Consider the following 20,483-nt stretch of genomic DNA (forward strand, 5'->3'; position numbering starts at 1 on the left):
GACTTTAAACTAGAATGGTTGGGGGGTGGGAATCAATTTGAAGAGACAAGGGGAGAGGAGGTTAGTTCACAAATAGAGAAAGCTAGTAGACAATGTGTGAGGGAGAATAGGCAGGTGATAGAGAAGGGGAGCGCTCAGACCGAAGATGTAGGGGAGAATGAAGATGAAGATAACAAAGTTGTTTGCACCTTTATGGATCAACAGAGAGGAAAAGATGAAGAGTATCTTAAATGCATCTATTTTAATGGTAGGAGAATTGTAAGAAAAGTGGATGTGCTTAGGGCGAGGATTGATACCTGGAAATATGATGTTGTAGCTATTAGTGAAACATGGTTGCAGGAGGGGTGTGATTGGCAACTAAATATTCCTGGATTTCGTTGCTTCAGGTGTGATAGAATCAGAGGGGCAAGAGGAGGAGGTGTTGCATTGCTCGTCCGAGAAAATATTACAACAGTGCTCTGGCAGGATAAATTAGAGGGCTTGTCTAGGGAGACTATTTGGGTGGAATTGAGGAATGGGAAAGGTATAATAACACTTATAGGGGTGTAGTATAGACCACCTAATGGGAGCAAGAATTGGAGGAGCAAATTTGTAAGGAGATAGCAGATATTTGTAGTAAGCACAAGGTTGTGATTGTGGGAGATTTTAATTTTCCACACATAGACTGGGAAGCCCAATCTGTAAAAGGGCTGGATGGTTTGGAGTTTGTAAAATGTGTGCAGGATAGTTTTTTGCAGCAATACATAGAGGTACCGACTAGAGAAGGGGCAGTGTTGGATCTCCTGTTAGGGAATGAGATAGGTCAGGTGACGGACGTATGTGTTGGGGAGCACTTCAGGTCCAGTGATCACAATCCCATTAGTTTCAATATAATTATGGAGAAGGATAGGACTGGACCCTGGGTTGAGATTTTTGATTGGAGAAAGGCTAACTTTGAGGAGATGTGAAAGGACTTACTGACAGACATACTTTATCGATCCCGAGGGAAATTGGGTTTCGTTACAGCCGCACCACCAAGAATAGTGAAGAAATATTGCAATATAAAACCATAAATAATTGGGACAATTTGTTTTATGGGAAGGATGTAATGGAGAAATGGAGGTCATTTAAAGGTGAAATTTTGAGGGTTCAGAATCGTTATGTTCCTGTTAGGTTGAAAGGAAAGGTTAAAAGTTTGAGAGCGCCATGGTTTTCAAGGGATGTTGGAAACTTGGTTCAGAAAAAGAGAGAGATCTACAATAAATATAGGCAGCATGGAGTAAATGAGGTGCTCGAGGAATATAAAGAATGTAAAAAGAATCTTAAGAAAGTAATTAGAAAAGCTAAAAGAAGATACGAGGTTGCTTTGGCAAGTAAAGTGAAAATAAATCCAAAGGGTTTCTACAGTTATATTAATAGCAAAAGGATAGTGAGGGATAAAATTGGTCCCTTAGAGAATCAGAGTGGACAGCTATGTGTGGAGCTGAAAGAGATGGGAAAGATTTTAAACAGTTTCTTTTCTTCGTTATTCACTAAGGAGAAAGATATTGAATTGTGTAAGGTAAGGGAAACAAGTAGGGAAGTTATGGAAACTATAACAATTAAAGAGGAGGAAGTACTGGCACTTTTAAGGAATATAAAAGTGGATGAATCTCCAGTTCCTGACAGGATATTCCCTACGACCTTGAGGGAAGTTGGTGTAGAAATAGCAGGGGCTCTGACAGAAATATTTCAAATGTCATTAGGAACGGGGATGGTGCCGGAGGATTGTCGTTTTGCTCATGTGGTTCCATTGTTTAAAGAGGGTTCCAAGAGTAAAACTAGCAATTATAGGCCTGTCAGTTTGACGTCAGTGGTAGGTAAATAATGGAAAGTATTCTTAGAGATGGTATATATAATTATCTGGATAGACAGGGTCTGATTAGGAACAGTCAGCATGAATTTGTGCTGGGAAGGTCATGTTTGATAAATCATTGAATTTTTTGAAGAGGTTACGAGGAAAGTTGATGAGGGTAAAGCAGTGGATGTTGTCTATATGGACTTCAGTAAGGCCTTTGACAAGGTTCCGCACGGAAGGTTAGTTAGGAACGTTCAGTCATTAGATATTAATACTGAAGTAGTAAAATGGATTCAACAGTGGCTGGATGGGAGATGCCAGAGAGTAGTGGTGGATAACTGTTTGTCAGGTTGGAGGCCGGTGACTAGTGGTGTGCCTCAGGGATCTGCATTGGGTCCAATGTTGTTTGTCATATACATTAATGATCTGGATGATGGGGTGTTAAATTGGATTAGTAAGTATGCAGATGATACTAAGGTAGGTGGCGTTGTGGATAATGAAATAGGTTTTCAAAGCTTGCAGAGAGATTTAGGCCAGTTAGAAGAGTGGGCTGAACGCTGGCAGATGGAGTTTAATGCTGTTAAGTGTGAGGTGCTACATTTTGGTAGGAATAATCCAAATAGGACATACATGGTAAATGGTAGGGCATTGAAGAATGCAGTAGAACAGAGTGATCTAGGAATAATGGTGCATAGTTCCCTGAAGGTGGAATCACATGTGGATAGGGTGGTGAAGAAAGCTTTTGGTATGCTGGCCGTTATAAATCAGAGCATTGAGTATAGGAGTTGGGATGTAATGTTAAAATTGTACAAGGCATTGGTAAGGCCGGATTTGGAGTATTGTGTACAGTTCTGGTCACGAAATTATATGAAAGATATCAACAAAATAGAGAGAGTACAGAGGAGATTTACTAGAATGTTACCTGGGTTTCAGCACCCAAGTTACAGGGAAAGGTTGAACAAGTTATGTCTTTATTCTTTGGAGCATAGAAGGTTGAGGGGGGACTTGATAGAGGTATTTAAAATTATGACGGGGAGAGATAGAGTTGACGTGGATAGGCTTTTTCCATTGAGAGTAGGGGAGATTCAAACAAGAGGGCATGATTTGAGAGTCAGCAGGCAAAAGTTTAAGGGTAACACAAGGGGGTATTTCTTTACTCAGAGAGTGGTAGCTGTGTGGAATGAGCTTCCAGTACAAGTGGTAGAGGCAGGTTCGGTATTGTCATTTAATGTAAAATTGGATAGGAATATGGACAGGAAAGGAATGGAGGGTTATGGGCTGAGTGCAGGCCAGTGGGACTAGGTGAATGTAAGCGTTGGCACGGACTAGAAGGGCCGAGATGGCCTGTTTCCTTGCTGTAATTGTTATATCTCACTACTCTCCCCTCTTCTCCCCACTCACCCCTCACCTCCCCAACTCAGCTCCCCCACTCCCCCCTCACCTCCCCAACTCAGCTCCCCCACTCCCCCCTCACCTCCCCAACTCAGCTCCCCCACTCCCCCCTCACATTCCCCACTCCCTCCTCACCTCACACACTCCCCCCTCAACTATGCCACACCCCCTGACCACCTCACCTCACATGCTCCCACCACACCTCCCACACTCTCCCTCACTTCCCCCACTCCCCCTCACCTCCTCCACTCCCCATCCCACACTCCACCCTCACGTCTGCAACTCCCCCTCACCTCCGCCTCCCTCTCACATCCCGCACTCCTACCTCAACTCTTCCACTCCCCGCTCACCTCCCACACATCCCACACTCCCTCCTCACCTCACACACTCCCCCCTCAACTACACCACACCCCCTTACCTCCCCCTCTGCGCCTCACCTCCCATACTCCTCCTCATCTCCCCCACTCACCCCTCACCCCTTACACTCCACTTCACCTCCCATATTCCCCCCTCACCTTGCATACTCCGCCCTCACACCCCACACGCCCACTCACCACCAACACCCACCCTGAACTACCACACTCCCCTTAACCTCACCCGCTCCCCCTCACCTCCTACAGTCCCCTTTCACCTTCCACACACACCCCTCACCCCCACACACCCCCTCCACTCCCCCACTTCCCCTCAACTCGACACTCCACCTCTCACCTCCCATACTCCCCCTTGACCTAGCACACTCCTCCCTCACCTCCAGCACTCTCCTTCACCTCCGGCACTCCGCCTTCACCTCCCACACTCCCCCTCACCTCCCCAACTTACCCCTCAACCCCCACACTCACCCCTCAACTCCCATACTCAACCCACACCTCCCTCGCTCCCCCTTACCTGCCCTCTCTCCCTCTCCTGCCCCACTCCCCCTCACCTCCCAAACTCCCCCTCACATCCCACACTCCCCCTCACCTCCCACAGTCCCCCTCACCTCCCAAACTCACCCCAGACATCCCACACTCCCCCTCACCCCCAACACTCCCCCTCACATTCCAAACTTTCCCTTCATATTCCAAACTTCCCCCTGACATCCCCCACCCGCCCGTCACCTCCCCCACTCAACCCTCACCTCACCTTCCTGACTCTAAAATCACCTCCTCAATTCCCCCTTACCTCGCCCTCTAAACGTTCACGTCACTCAGTCTCACTCACCTCCCACACTGCCCCCTCACCTCTCATAGCCCCACTCCCCCACTCCTCCCGCGCCACCCAAACCCCACACTCCCCCTCACCTCCACCACTCCCCCTCAACCACACTCAGCCCTCACCAACACACAGCCCCAAAACTCCCCCACTCCCGCTCATCTCGACACTCCACCCTCACCTTCCACACTCACCACTCACCTCCATACACCCCCTCAACTCCCCCACTCCCCCTCATCTCGACACTCCACCCCTCACCTCCCATATTCCCCCCTCAATACCCACACTCCTCCCTCACCTCCCACACTCTCCCTCACCTCCCCTTTCCCTCTCTCCAGTACATCCCCTCACCTCCCACACTCACCATCAACTACCACACTCCCTCCCCTCACTCACTCCCCCTTACCTCCACTCTCCCCCTCCCCTCCCACACTCCCTGCTCACCTCTCACACTCCCCCTCACCTCTTCCACACCTCCTTCAACTGCCACACTCCCCCTCAACTCCCCGGCTCCCAATCACCTCCCTCACTGTCCCCTCACCTCCTATACTCCCCCCTCACTTAGCACAATCACCTCTCTCCTCCCTCACCTCCATCACTCCCACTCACCTCCGGCACTCTGCCCGCACCTCCCCCGCTGCCCCTCACCTCCCCTGCTGCCCCTCACCTCCACACACCCCCTCAACTCCCCCACTCCCCCTCATCTCGGCACTCCTCCCTCACCTCCCACACTCCCACTCACCCCTCATCCCCCACACTCCCTTCAGCTCCCCCATTCCCGTTCACATCGAACACTCCCCCTCACCTCCCACACTCAACCCTCACCTTCCACACTCACCACTCACCTCCACACACTCCCTCAACTCCCCCACTCGCCCTCATCTCGACACTCCACCCCTCACCTCCCATTCTCCCCCTTCACCTTTCACACTCCTCCCTCACCTCCGGCACTCCCCCTCACCTCCCACACTCTTCCTCACATGCCACACACTCCATCACATCCCACACTCCCCATCACCTCCCACACTCCCCCTCACACCCCCTTACCTCCCCTCTCTCCCTCTACTCGCACAATTCCCGCTCACCTCCCACACTCCCCCTCACCTCCCACTCTTCCTCACATGCCACACACTCCATCACATCCCACACTCCCCATCAACTCCCACACTCACCCCTCAACTCCCACAGTCCCCCTCACCTCCCAAACTCACCCTCACATCCCACACTCCCCCTCACCTCCCACAGTCTCCCTCACCTCCCAAACTCACCCCAGACATCCCACACTCCCCCTCACCCCCAACACTCCCCCTCACATTCCACACTTTCCCTTCATATTCCAAACTTCCCCCTGACATCCCCCACCCGCCCGTCACCTCCCCCACTCAACCCTCACCTCACCTTCCTGACTCTAAAATCACCTCCTCAATTCCCCCTTACCTCGCCCTCTAAACGTTCACGTCACTCAGTCTCACTCACCTCCCACACTGCCCCCTCACCTCTCATAGCCCCACTCCCCCACTCCTCCCTCACCTCCCAAACCCCACACTCCCCCTCACCTCCACCACTCCCCCTCACCAACACACAGCCCCACAACTCCCCCACTCCCCCTCATCGCGACACTCCACCCCTCACCTCCCACACTCCCCCTCACCTCCACCACTCCCCCTCACCAACACACAGCCCCAAAACTCCCCCACTCCCCCTCATCTCGACACTCCACCCTCACCTTTCACACTCACCACTCACCTCCATACACCCCCTCAACTCCCCCACTCCCCCTCATCTCGACACTCCACCCCTCACCTCCCATATTCCTCCCTCAATACCCACACTCCTCCCTCACCTCCCACACTCTCCCTCACCTCCCCTTTCCCTCTCTCCAGTACATCCCCTCACCTCCCACACTCACCATCAACTACCACACTCCCTCCCCTCACTCACTCCCCCTTACCTCCACTCTCCCCCTCCCCTCCCACACTCCCTGCTCACCTCTCACACTCCCCCTCACCTCTTCCACACCTCCTTCAACTGCCACACTCCCCCTCAACTCCCCGGCTCCCAATCACCTCCCTCACTGTCCCCTCACCTCCTATACTCCCCCCTCACTTAGCACAATCACCTCTCTCCTCCCTCACCTCCATCACTCCCACTCACCTCCGGCACTCTGCCCGCACCTCCCCCGCTGCCCCTCACCTCCCCTGCTGCCCCTCACCTCCACACACCCCCTCAACTCCCCCACTCCCCCTCATCTCGGCACTCCTCCCTCACCTCCCACACTCCCACTCACCCCTCATCCCCCACACTCCCTTCAGCTCCCCCATTCCCGTTCACATCGAACACTCCCCCTCACCTCCCACACTCAACCCTCACCTTCCACACTCACCACTCACCTCCACACACTCCCTCAACTCCCCCACTCGCCCTCATCTCGACACTCCACCCCTCACCTCCCATTCTCCCCCTTCACCTTTCACACTCCTCCCTCACCTCCGGCACTCCCCCTCACCTCCCACACTCTTCCTCACATGCCACACACTCCATCACATCCCACACTCCCCATCACCTCTCACACTCCCCCTCACACCCCCTTACCTCCCCTCTCTCCCTCTACTCGCACAATTCCCGCTCACCTCCCACACTCCCCCTCACCTCCCACTCTTCCTCACATGCCACACACTCCATCACATCCCACACTCCCCATCAACTCCCACACTCACCCCTCAACTCCCACAGTCCCCCTCACCTCCCAAACTCACCCTCACATCCCACACTCCCCCTCACCTCCCACAGTCTCCCTCACCTCCCAAACTCACCCCAGACATCCCACACTCCCCCTCACCCCCAACACTCCCCCTCACATTCCACACTTTCCCTTCATATTCCAAACTTCCCCCTGACATCCCCCACCCGCCCGTCACCTCCCCCACTCAACCCTCACCTCACCTTCCTGACTCTAAAATCACCTCCTCAATTCCCCCTTACCTCGCCCTCTAAACGTTCACGTCACTCAGTCTCACTCACCTCCCACACTGCCCCCTCACCTCTCATAGCCCCACTCCCCCACTCCTCCCTCACCTCCCAAACCCCACACTCCCCCTCACCTCCACCACTCCCCCTCACCAACACACAGCCCCACAACTCCCCCACTCCCCCTCATCGCGACACTCCACCCCTCACCTCCCACACTCCCCCTCACCTCCACCACTCCCCCTCACCAACACACAGCCCCAAAACTCCCCCACTCCCCCTCATCTCGACACTCCACCCTCACCTTTCACACTCACCACTCACCTCCATACACCCCCTCAACTCCCCCACTCCCCCTCATCTCGACACTCCACCCCTCACCTCCTATATTCCCCCCTCAATACCCACACTCCTCCCTCACCTCCCACACTCTCCCTCACCTCCCCTTTCCCTCTCTCCAGTACATCCCCTCACCTCCCACACTCACCATCAACTACCACACTCCCTCCCCTCACTCACTCCCCCTTACCTCCACTCTCCCCCTCCCCTCCCACACTCCCTGCTCACCTCTCACACTCCCCCTCACCTCTTCCACCCCTCCTTCAACTGCCACACTCCCCCTCAACTCCCCGGCTCCCAATCACCTCCCTCACTGTCCCCTCACCTCCTATACTCCCCCCTCACTTAGCACAATCACCTCTCTCATCCCTCACCTCCATCACTCCCACTCACCTCCGGCACTCCGCCCGCACCTCCCCCGCTGCCCCTCACCTCCCCTGCTGCCCCTCACCTCCACACACCCCCTCAACTCCCCCTCATCTCGGCACTCCTCCCTCACCTCCCACACTCCCACTCACCTCCCCAACTCACCCCTCATCCCCCACACTCCCTTCACCTCCCCCATTCCCGTTCACATCGAACACTCCCCCTCACCTCCCACACTCAACCCTCACCTTCCACACTCACCACTCACCTCCACACACTCCCTCAACTCCCCTACTCGCCCTCATCTCGACACTCCACCCCTCACCTCCCAGACTCCCCCTTCACCTTTCACACTCCTCCCTCACCTCCGGCACTCCCCCTCACCTCCCACACTCTTCCTCACATGCCACACACTCCATCACATCCCACACTCCCCATCACCTCTCACACTCCCCCTCACACCCCCTTACCTCCCCTCTCCCCCTCTACTCGCACAATTCCTGCTCACCTCCCACACTCCCCCTCACCTCCCACACTCTTCCTCACATGCCACACACTCCATCACATCCCACACTCCCCATCACCTCCCACACTGCCCCTCAACTCCCATACTCCTCCCTCACCTCCACCACTCCTCCCTCACCTCCCCCACTCCTCCCTCACCTCCCCACTACTCCCTCATCTCCCACACCTCCCTCATCTCCCACACCTCCCTCATCTCCCACACTCCCACTCACCTCCCACACTCACCCTCAAATACCACAACCCTTCCTCAGCTCCCACACCCACTCCTCACTTCCCACACTCACCCCTCAACTCCCATAATCAACCCTCACCTCCCTCACTCCCCCTTACCTCCCCTCTCTCCCTCTCCTGCCACACTCCCCCTCACCTCCCAAACTCCCCCTCACATCCCACACTCCCCCTCACCTCCCACAGTCCACCTCACCTCCCAAACTCACCCCAGACATCCCACACTCCCCCTCACCCCCAACACTCCCCCTCACATTCCACACTTTCCCCTCATATTCCAAAATTCCCCCTGACATCCCCCACCTGCCCCTCACCTCCCCCACTCAACCCTCACCTCATACACTCACCTCACCTTCCTGACTCTAAAGTCACCTCCTCAATTCCCCCTTACCTCGCCCTCTATACGTTCACGTCACTCAGTCTCACTCACCTACCACACTCCCCCTCACCTCCCAAACCCCACACTCCCCCTCACCTCCACTCCCCCTCAATCACACTCAGCCCTCACCAACACACAGCCCCTCAACTCCACCACTCCCCGTCATCTCGACACTCCACCCCTCACCTCCCACACCTCCGGAACTCCCCCTCACCTCCCCTTTCCCTCTCTCCACTACATCCGCTCACCTCCCACACTAACCTCTCACCTCGACACTCCTCACTCATCTCCCACACTCCCCCCTCAAATTCCACACACACCCCTCACCTCCACACACCCCCTCAACTCCCCCACTCCGCCTCATCTCGACACTCCACCTCTCACCTCCCACCTCCCACACTCCCCCTCACCTCCCTTCGATCCCCATTAACTCCCATAGTCCCCGTCCCCTCCCCATCCTACCTCACCTCCCCACTCCTCCCTCACCTCCCACACTACCCTTCACCTCCCACACGCTCCATCACATCCCACACTCCGCATCACCCACACTCACCCTCAAATACCACACCCCTCCCTCACCTCCCACACTCCCCCTAACATCCCAAATTCCCTCTCACCTTCCCCACTCTTCCCTCATTGGCCACACTCCCCATCACCTCCCAAACTCACCCTTGGCATCCCAACCTCCCCCTCACCTCCGGCACTCCGCCTTCACCTCCCAAACTCCCCCTCACCTACCCAACTCACCCCTCATCCCCCACACTCCACCTCACCTCCCCGCTCCTCCTCACCTCCTTACTCACCCTCAAATACTGCACTCCTCCCTCACCTCCCACACTCACCACTCACCTCCCACACTCACCCCTCACTTCCCTCACTCCCCCTTACCTCCCTTCTCTCCCTCTCCTCGCACAATCCGCGCTCACCTCCCACACTCCCCCTCACATCTCACACTCCCGCTAACATCCAAAACTCTCTCTCACCTTCCCCACTCTTCCCTCACCTGCCACACGCCTCCGCACCTCCGAAACTCACCCCAGAGATCCCACACTCCCCCTCACCTCCCACACTCACACCTCACCTCCAAACACCCCCTCAACTCCCCCACTCCCCCTCATCATGACACTCCACCCCTCACCTCCCACACTCCCCCTTCACCTAGCACACTCCTCCCTCACCTCCGGCACTCCCCCTCACCTCCCCCACTCAACCCTCACCTCATATACTCACCTCACCTTCCTGACTCTAAAGTCACCTCCTCAATTCCCCCTTACCTCGCCTTCTATACGTTCACGTCACTCAGTCTCACTCACCTCCCACACTTCCCCCTCACCTTCCACACATATACCCCTCACCTCCACACACTCCCTCAACTCCCCCACATCTCGACACTCCACCCCTCACCTCCAATACTCCACACTCACCTTCCACACCTCCGGAACTCACCCTCACCTCCCACACTCTCCCTCACCTCCCCTTTCCCTCTCTCCACTACATCCTCTCACCTCCCACACTCTCCCTCATATCCCACTCCCTCTCACCTCTCACACTAACCCCTCACCTCGACACTCCTCACTCACCTCCCACACTCACCCTCACATCCCATACGCCCTCTCACCTCCCATACTCCCCGTTCCCTTCCCCTCTCCTCCTTCACCTCCCCCACTCCTCCTCACGTCCCACACTCACTGTCACCTCCCACACACCCTCAAATACCGCACCCCTCCCTCAGCTCACACACACCCCTCAACTCCTACACTCACCCTTCACTTCCCTCACTCCCCCTTACCTCCCCTCTCCCCCTCTCCTCGCACAATCTGCGCTCATCTCCCACACTCCCCCTCACCTCCCACACTCCCCCTCACATCCCACACTCACCCCTCACCTCCATACACCCTCTCAACTCCCCTACTCTCCCTCATCTTGACACTCCACACCTAACCTCCATACTCCGGCTTCACCTCCCACACTCCTCCCACACCTCCGGCACTCCCTCTCACATCCGGCTGTACCCATCAACTCCCACACTACCACTCACCCCTCAACCCCTACACACCCCCTCACCTCCCACACTCACCCTGAACTACCACACTCCTCCCTCACTTCCTACACTCCTCTCTCACCTTCCACACACACCCCCTCCACTCCCCCACCCCCCCCTCATCTCGGCACTCCACCTCTCACCTCCCATACTTCCCCTTCACCAAGCACACTCCTCCCTCACCTCCAGCACTCTCCCTCACCTCCGGCACTCTGCCTTCACCTCCCACACTCCCCCTCACCTCCCCAACTTACCCCTCAACCCCCACACTCCACCTCACCTCCCCGCTTCCCCTCAACTCCCTACTCACCCTCAAATACCACAACCCTCCCTCAGCTCCCAAACCCACCCCTCACCTCCCACACTCACCCCTCAACTCCCACACTCACCCCTTACTACCCCTTACCTCCCCTCTCTTCGCACAATCCCCGCTCACCTCCCACACTCCCCCTCACATCCCACACTCCCGCTAACATCCAAAACTCTCTCTCACCTTCCCCACTCTTCCCTCACCTGCCACACGCCTCCTCACCACCCAAACTCACCCCAGAGATCCCACACTCCCCCTCACCTCCCACACTCCCTCTTACCTCCAAACACCCCCTCAACTCCCCCACTCCCCCTTATCTCGACACTCCACCTCTCACCTCCCATACTCCGCTTTCACCTTTCACACTCCTCCCTCACCTCCGGCACTCCCCCTCACCTCCCACACTCTTCCTCACATGCCACACACTCCATCACATCCTACACTCCCCATCACCTCCCACACTCACCCCTCAACTCCCACACTCACCCCTCACTCCCCCTTACCTCCCCTCTCCCCGCACAATTCCCGCTCACCTCCCACACTCCCCCTCACCTCACACCTCCTCACCTCCCCGCTCCCCCTCACCTCCCACATCTCCCTCATCTCCCACACTCACCCTCAAATACCACAACCCTCCATCAGCTCCCACACCCACTCCTCACCTCCGACACCTACCCCTCAACTCCCATACTCAACCCTCACCTCCCTCACTCCCCCTTACCTTCCCTCTCTCCCTCTCCTGCCACACTCCCCCTCACCTCCCAAACTCCCCCTCACCTCCCATACTCCCACTCACCCCAGACATCCCATACTCCCCCTCACCCCCAACACTCCCCCTCACATTCCACACTTTCCCCTCATATTCCACACTTCCCCTGACATCCCACACCCGCCCCTCACCTCCCCCACTCAACCCTCACCTCATACACTCACCTCACCTTCCTGACTCTAAAGTCACCTCCTCAATTCTCCCTTACCTCGCCCTCTATACGTTCACGTCACTCAGTCTCACTCACCTCCCACACTGCCCCCTCACCTCCCATAGCCCACCTCCCCCACTCCTCCCTCACCTCCCCTCTCCACCCACACTCCCCCCTCACCTCCCACACACCCTCAAATACCACACCCCTCCCTCAGCTCCCACACCCACTCCTCACCTCCCACACTCCCCCTCAAATTCCACACACCCCCTCACCTCCACACACCCCCTCAACTCCCCCACTCCCCCTTATCTCAACACTCCACCCCTCACCTCCCATACTCCCCCTTCACCTTTCACACTCTTCCTCACATGCCACACACTCCATCACATCCCACACTCCCCATCACCTCCAACACTCACCCCTCACTCCCCCTTACCTCCCCTCTCCCCCTCTCCTTGCACAATTCCCGCTCACCTCCCACACTCCTCCTCACCTCCCCGCACCCCCTCAACTCCCACTCCTCCCTCACCTCCCACATCTCCCTCATCTCCCACACTCACCCTCAAATACCACAACCCTCCATCAGCTCCCACACCCACTCCTCACCTCCGACACCTAACCCTCAACACCCATACTCAACCCTTACCTCCCTCACTCCCCCTTACCTTCCCTCTCCCTCTCCTGCCACACTCCCCCTCACCTCCCAAACTCCCCCTCACCTCCCAAACTCACCCCAGACATCCCATACTCCCCCTCACCCCCCAACACTCCCCCTCACATTCCACACTTTCCCCTCATATTCCACACTTCCCCCTGACATCCCACACCCGCTCCTCACCTCCCCCACTCAACCCTCACCTCATACACTCACCTCACCTTCCTGACTCTGAAGTCACCTCCTCAATTCCCCCTTACCTCGCCCTCTATACGTTCACGTCACTCAGTCTCACTCACCTCCCACACTGCCCCCTCACCTCCCATAGCCGCCCTCCCCCACTCCTCCCTCACCTCCCCAACTCACCTCCCAAACCCCACACTCCCCCTCACCTCCACCACTCCCCCTCAAACACACTCAGCCCTCACCAACACACAGCCCCTCAACTCCACCATTCCCCGTCATCTCGACACTCCACCCCTCACCTCCCATACTCCACACTCACCTCCCACACCTCCGGAACTCCCCCTCACCTCCCCTTTACCTCTCTCCACTACATCCTCTCACCTCCCACACTAACCCCTCACCTCAACACGCCTCACTCACCTCCCACACTCCCTCTCACCTCCCACACTCCCCTCTCATCCCACATTCCTCCTCACCTCCCACACTCACCCTTAACTACCACACTCCTCCCTCACCTCCCACACTCCCCCCTCTCCTTCCACACACACCCCTCACTTCCACACACCCCCTCAACTCCTCCAATCACCCTCATCTCGACACCACCTCTCACCTCCCATACTCCCCCTTCACCTAGCACACTCCTCCCTCACCTCCGGCACTCCGCCTTCACCTCCCACACTCCCCCTCACCTCCCCAACTCAACCCTCAACCCCCACACTCACACTCACCTCCCCCACTCCCCCTCACCTCCCACGCTGCCCCCTTACCTCCCAAACTCCCCCTCTCCTCGCACAATCCTTGCTCACCTCCCAAACACCCCCTCACCTCCCACACACTCCATCACATCCCACACTCCCCCTCACCTCCCCAACTCACCGTTCAACCCCCACACTACTCTTCACCTCCCTTCGCTCCCCCATAACTCCCATACTTCCCGTCCCCTCCCCCATCCTACCTCACCTCCCCCACTCCTCCCTCACCTCCCACACTACCCTTCACCTCCCACACGCTCCATCACATAACACACTCCGCATCACCCACACCAACCCCTCACCTTCCACACTCACTTCTCACCTCCCACACTCCCCCTAACATCCCAAATTCCCTCTCACCTCCGGCACTCTGCCTTCACCTCCCACACTCCCCCTCACCTACCCAACTCACCCCTCATTCCCCACACTCCACCTCACCCCTCATCCCCCACACTCCACCTCACCTCCCCGCTCCTCCTCACCTCCTTACTCACCCTCAAATATTGCACCCCTCCCTCACCTCCCACACTCACCCCTCAACTCCCACACTCACCCCTCACTTCCCTCACTCCCCCTTACCTCCCTTCTCTCCCTCTCCTCGCAAAATCCCCACTCACCTCCCACACTCCCCCTCACATCTCACACTCCCGCTAACATCCAAAACTCTCTCTCACCTTCCCCACTCTTCCCTCACCAGCCACACGCCTCCACACCTCCGAAACTCACCCCAGAGATCCCACACTCCCCCTCACCTCCCACACTCACACCTCACCTCCAAACACCCCCTCAACTCCCCCACTCCCCCTCATCATGACACTCCACCCCTCACCTCCCACACTCCCCCTTCACCTAGCACATTCCTCCCTCACCTCCGGCACTCCCCCTCACCTCCCCCACTCAACCCTCACCTCATACACTCACCTCACCTTCCTGACTCTAAAGTCACCTCCTCAATTCCCCCTTACCTCACCCTCTATACGTTCACGTCACTCAGTCTCACTCACCTCCCACACTTCCCCCCTCACCTTCCACACATATACCCCTCACCTCCACACACTCCCTCAACTCCCCCACATCTCGACACTCCACCCCTTACCTCCAATACTCCACACTCACCTTCCACACCTCCGGAACTCACCCTCACCTCCCACACTCTCCCTCACCTCCCCTTTCCCTCTCTCCACTACATCCTCTCACCTCTCACACTAACCCCTCACCTCGACACTCCTCACTCACCTCCCACACTCACCCTCACATCCCATACGCCCTCTCACCTCCCATACTCCCCGTTCCCTTCCCCTCTCCTCCTTCACCTCCCCCACTCCTCCTCACGTCCCACACTCACCGTCACCTCCCACACTCACCCTCAAATACCGCACCCCTCCCTCAGCTCCCGCACACCCCTCAACTCCTACACTCACCCCTCACTTCCCTCACTCCCCCTTACCTCCCCTCTCCCCCTCTCCTCGCACAATCCGCGCTCACCTCCCACACTCCCCCTCACCTCCCACACTCCCCCTCACCTCCATACACCCCCTCAACTCCCCTACTCTCCCTCATCTCGACACTCCACACCTAACCTCCATACTCCGGCTTCACCTCCCACACTCCTCCCACACCTCCGGCACTCCCTCTCACATCCAGCTGTACCCATCAACTCCCACACTACCACTCACCCCTCAACCCCTACACACCCCCTCACCTCCCATACTCCCCCCTCACCTCCCACACTCACCCTGAACTACCACACTCCTCCCTCACCTCCTACACTCCCCTCTCACCTTCCACACACACCCCTCACCCCCACACACCCCCTCCACTCCCCCACCCCCCTCATCGACACTCCACCTCTCACCTCCCATACTCCCCCTTCACCAAGCACACTCCTCCCTCACCTCCAGCACTTTCCCTCACCTCCGGCACTCTGCCTTCACCTCCCACACTCCCCCTCACCTCCCCAACTTACCCCTCAACCCCCACACTCCACCTCACCTCCCCGCTTCCCCTCAACTCCCTACTCACCCTCAAATACCACAACCCTCCCTCACCTCCCATTTCCCTCTCTCCACTACATCCTCTCACCTCCCACACTAACCCCTCACCTCGACACTCCTCACTCACCTCCCACACTCCCTCCTCACCTCCCACACTCCCTCCTCAAATTCCACACACACCCCTCACCTCCACACACTCCCTCAATTCCCCCCACTCCGCCTCATCGCGACACTCCACCTCTCACCTCCCATACTCCCCCTTCACCTAGCACACTCCTCCCTCACCTCCGGCACTCCCCCTCACATCCCACACTCCCTCTCACATCCCACACTCCCTCTCACCTCCCACACTCCCCTCTCATCCCACATTCCTCCTCACCTCCTACACTCCCCCTCACCTCCCACACTCCCCCTCAGCTCCTCCAATCGCCCGCATCTCGACACCACCTCTCACCTCCCATACTCCCCCTTCACCTAGCACACTCCTCCCTCACCTCCGACACTCCCCCTCACCTCCTACACTCCCTCTCACCTCCCACTCTCCCTCTCTCCTCCCACACACCCCCCTCACCTCCCACACTTTTCCCTCACCTCCCACACTCGCCCTCAACTACCACACTCCTCCCTCACTTCCCACACTCACACCTCACCTCCAAACACCCCCTCAACTCCCCCACTCCCCCTCATCATGACACTCCACCCCTCACCTCCCACACTCCCCCTTCACCTAGCACATTCCTCCCTCACCTCCGGCACTCCCCCTCACCTCCCCCACTCAACCCTCACCTCATACACTCACCTCACCTTCCTGACTCTAAAGTCACCTCCTCAATTCCCCCTTACCTCACCCTCTATACGTTCACGTCACTCAGTCTCACTCACCTCCCACACTTCCCCCTCACCTTCCACACATATACCCCTCACCTCCACACACTCCCTCAACTCCCCCACATCTCGACACTCCACCCCTTACCTCCAATACTCCACACTCACCTTCCACACCTCCGGAACTCACCCTCACCTCCCACACTCTCCCTCACCTCCCCTTTCCCTCTCTCCACTACATCCTCTCACCTCTCACACTAACCCCTCACCTCGACACTCCTCACTCACCTCCCACACTCACCCTCACATCCCATACGCCCTCTCACCTCCCATACTCCCCGTTCCCTTCCCCTCTCCTCCTTCACCTCCCCCACTCCTCCTCACGTCCCACACTCACCGTCACCTCCCACACTCACCCTCAAATACCGCACCCCTCCCTCAGCTCCCGCACACCCCTCAACTCCTACACTCACCCCTCACTTCCCTCACTCCCCCTTACCTCCCCTCTCCCCCTCTCCTCGCACAATCCGCGCTCACCTCCCACACTCCCCCTCACCTCCCACACTCCCCCTCAGCTCCTCCAATCGCCCGCATCTCGACACCACCTCTCACCTCCCATACTCCCCCTTCACCTAGCACACTCCTCCCTCACCTCCGACACTCCCCCTCACCTCCTACACTCCCTCTCACCTCCCACTCTCCCTCTCTCCTCCCACACACCCCCCTCACCTCCCACACTTTTCCCTCACCTCCCACACTCGCCCTCAACTACCACACTCCTCCCTCACTTCCCACACTCACACCTCACCTCCACACATCCCCTCAACTCCCCCACTCCCCCTCATCTCGACACTCCTCCCTCACCTCCGGCACTCCCCCTCACCTCCCACACTCTCCCTCACCTCCCCTTTCACTCTCTTCACTACATCCCCTCATCTCCCACATTCCCCCTCACATCCCATCCTTCCCCTCACTGCCCCTCCCTCCTCCCCTCCCACACTCCCCTCTCACCTCCCTCACTCCCTGTTCACCCCCCATACTCCCCCCTCACCTAGCACATTCCCCTCTCACCTCCCTCACCTCCGGCACTCCGCCCACACCTCCCACACTCCCCTTCACCTCCCCAACACACCCCTCAACCCCCACACACCTCCCTCACCTCCGACACTCTCCCTCACCTCCCCTTTCCCTCTCTCTACTATATCCCCTCACCTCCCACAATCCCTCTCATCCCACACTCCCTCTCACTTTCCAGACTCACCCCTCACTTCGACACTCCCCCCTCACCTCCCACACTCACCCTCAACTACCACACTCCTAACTCACCTCCGGCACTCCCTCTCACCTCCCAAACTCTCTCTCTCACCTCCTCTTTCCCTCTCTCCCCTATTCCCACTCACCTCCCACACTCCACCTCTCCTCCCCAATTCAACCCTCAACCCCCACACTCCTCCTCACCCCCTCTGCTCCCCCTCACCCCCACCACTCCCCCCACCTTCCACACAGCCCCTCAACTCCCCCACACCCCCTCATCTCGACACTCCACCCTTCACCTCCCCACTTCACCCTCACTTCCCCCTCTCCCCCTCAACTCCCACTCACCTCTCACCTCCCTCACTCCCCCGTACCTCCCCTCTCCTCGAAAAATCCCTGCTCATCTCCCACACCCCCCTCACCTTCCACACTCAGCCCCTCAACTCCCCCACACCCCCTCATCTCGACACTCCACCCTTCACCTCCCCCACTTCACCCTCACTTCCCCCTCTCCCCCTCAACCACACTCACCCCTCACCTCCCCCACTCCTCCCTCACCTCTCACTCCCCCTCACCTCGACACTCCCCAAATCTACCCCACCGCCCACAGATCCCCTCCCCTACCCTCTCCCCTCCCCTCCAGCATTCCCTGCTCACCTCCCACACTCCTCCTCACCTCCCACACTCACAATCACCTCCCACCCACGCCCCTCATCTCCCCCATTCCCACCTCAGCTCCCTCCACTCCACCCTCACATCTGGCACTCCTGCTCAAATTCCCAACTCTCCCTCACCTCCACCACTCCTCCCTCATCTCTGGCACTCCCTCTCACCTAGCACACTCCCCTCTGACCTCCCTCACTCCGCCCACACCTCCCACACTCCCCCTCACCTCCCCAATTCACCCTTCAACCACACACTCCCCCTCAACTCCCATAATCCCCCCTCACCTCCCCAATTCACACCTCAACCCCCACACTCCCCCTCACCACCCCCACTCCCCCTCATTTCCATCACTCCCCCTCATTTCCATCACTCCCCCTCACTTCCCACACACACCCCTCACCTCCACACATGCCCTCAACTCCCCCACTCCTCCTCATCTCGACACTCCACCCCTCACCTCCCATACTCCCCCTTCACCTAGCACACTCCTCCCTCACCTCCGGCACTCCCCCTCACCTCCCCAACTCACCGCTCAACCGCCACACTCCTCCCTCACCTCCGGCACTCCCCCTCACCTCCCACACTCCCCCTCACCTCCCCAACTCACACTCACCTCCCCCATTCCCACCTCAGCTCCCCCCACTCCACCCTAACCTCCAGCACTCCCACTCAAATTCCCAACTCTCCCTCACCTACCCCCACTCTCCCTCACTTCCACCACTCCACCTACCACACTCCACTCTCTTTCCTCACTCACCCTCACATCCCACACTCCCCATCACATCCCCCACTCCCCATTCACCTCCCCCACTCAACGCTCACCTCATACACTCACCCTCTCCTCCCCAAATCACCCCTCAAACCCCAGCCTACTCCCCACCTCCCCCATTCCCATCTCATCTCCCACCACTCCACCCTCACCTTGCACACACGCCATCACATCCCACACTCCCCCTCACCTCCCACACACCCTCAAATACCACACGCCTCCCTCAGCTCCCTCACCCACCACTCACCTCCCACACTCACCCTTCAACTCCCTCACTCTTCCTTTCCTCCCCTCTCCCCCTCTCCTGCCACACTCCCCCTCACCTCCCAAACTTCCCCTCACCTCCCACTCTCCCCCTCACCTCCCCTGTACCCCGTCCCTTCCCATAACCCCCCTCTCCTAGCACACTCCCCTTTCACCTACCTCACCTCCGGCACTCCCCCTCACCTCTGGCACTCTACCCTCACCTCCCACTCACCTCCCCAACTCACCCCTTTACCCCCACACTCCCCCTCTCCACCCCAACTCACCCCTCAACCCCGACACTCCGCCTCACCTCCACCACTCCCCCTCACCTTACACACATCACTCACCTCAACACAGCCCCTCAACTCCCCCACTCCCCCTCATCTCGACACTCCACCCCTCACCTCCCTCACTCCCCCTCACCTCCCACACTCACCCTGAACTACCACACTCCTCCTACACTCCCCTCTCACCTTCCACACACACCCCCCTCCACTCCCCCTCATCTCGACACTCCACCTCTCACCTCTCATAATCCCCCTTCACCTAGCACACTCCTCCCTCACCTCCAGCACACTCACTCACCTCCGGCACTCTGCCTTCACCTCCCACACTCCCCCTCACCTCCCTAACTCACCCCTCAACCCCCACACTCCACC

The 20,483-nt window shown here is 57.8% G+C and overlaps 1 protein-coding gene across 2 annotated transcripts in view; it reads left to right on the plus strand.

Annotated features, from left to right (window-relative positions):
• The window catches only part of LOC140717699 (butyrophilin subfamily 3 member A1-like), a 96,302-nt gene that overhangs the window by 50,177 nt on the left and 25,642 nt on the right, over positions 1–20,483 (plus strand). The gene's annotated exons all lie outside the window — the stretch shown is intronic.

Source organism: Hemitrygon akajei, chromosome 2 (genome assembly GCF_048418815.1).
Source record: "Hemitrygon akajei chromosome 2, sHemAka1.3, whole genome shotgun sequence".
Classification (NCBI taxonomy): Eukaryota; Metazoa; Chordata; class Chondrichthyes; order Myliobatiformes; family Dasyatidae; genus Hemitrygon; species Hemitrygon akajei.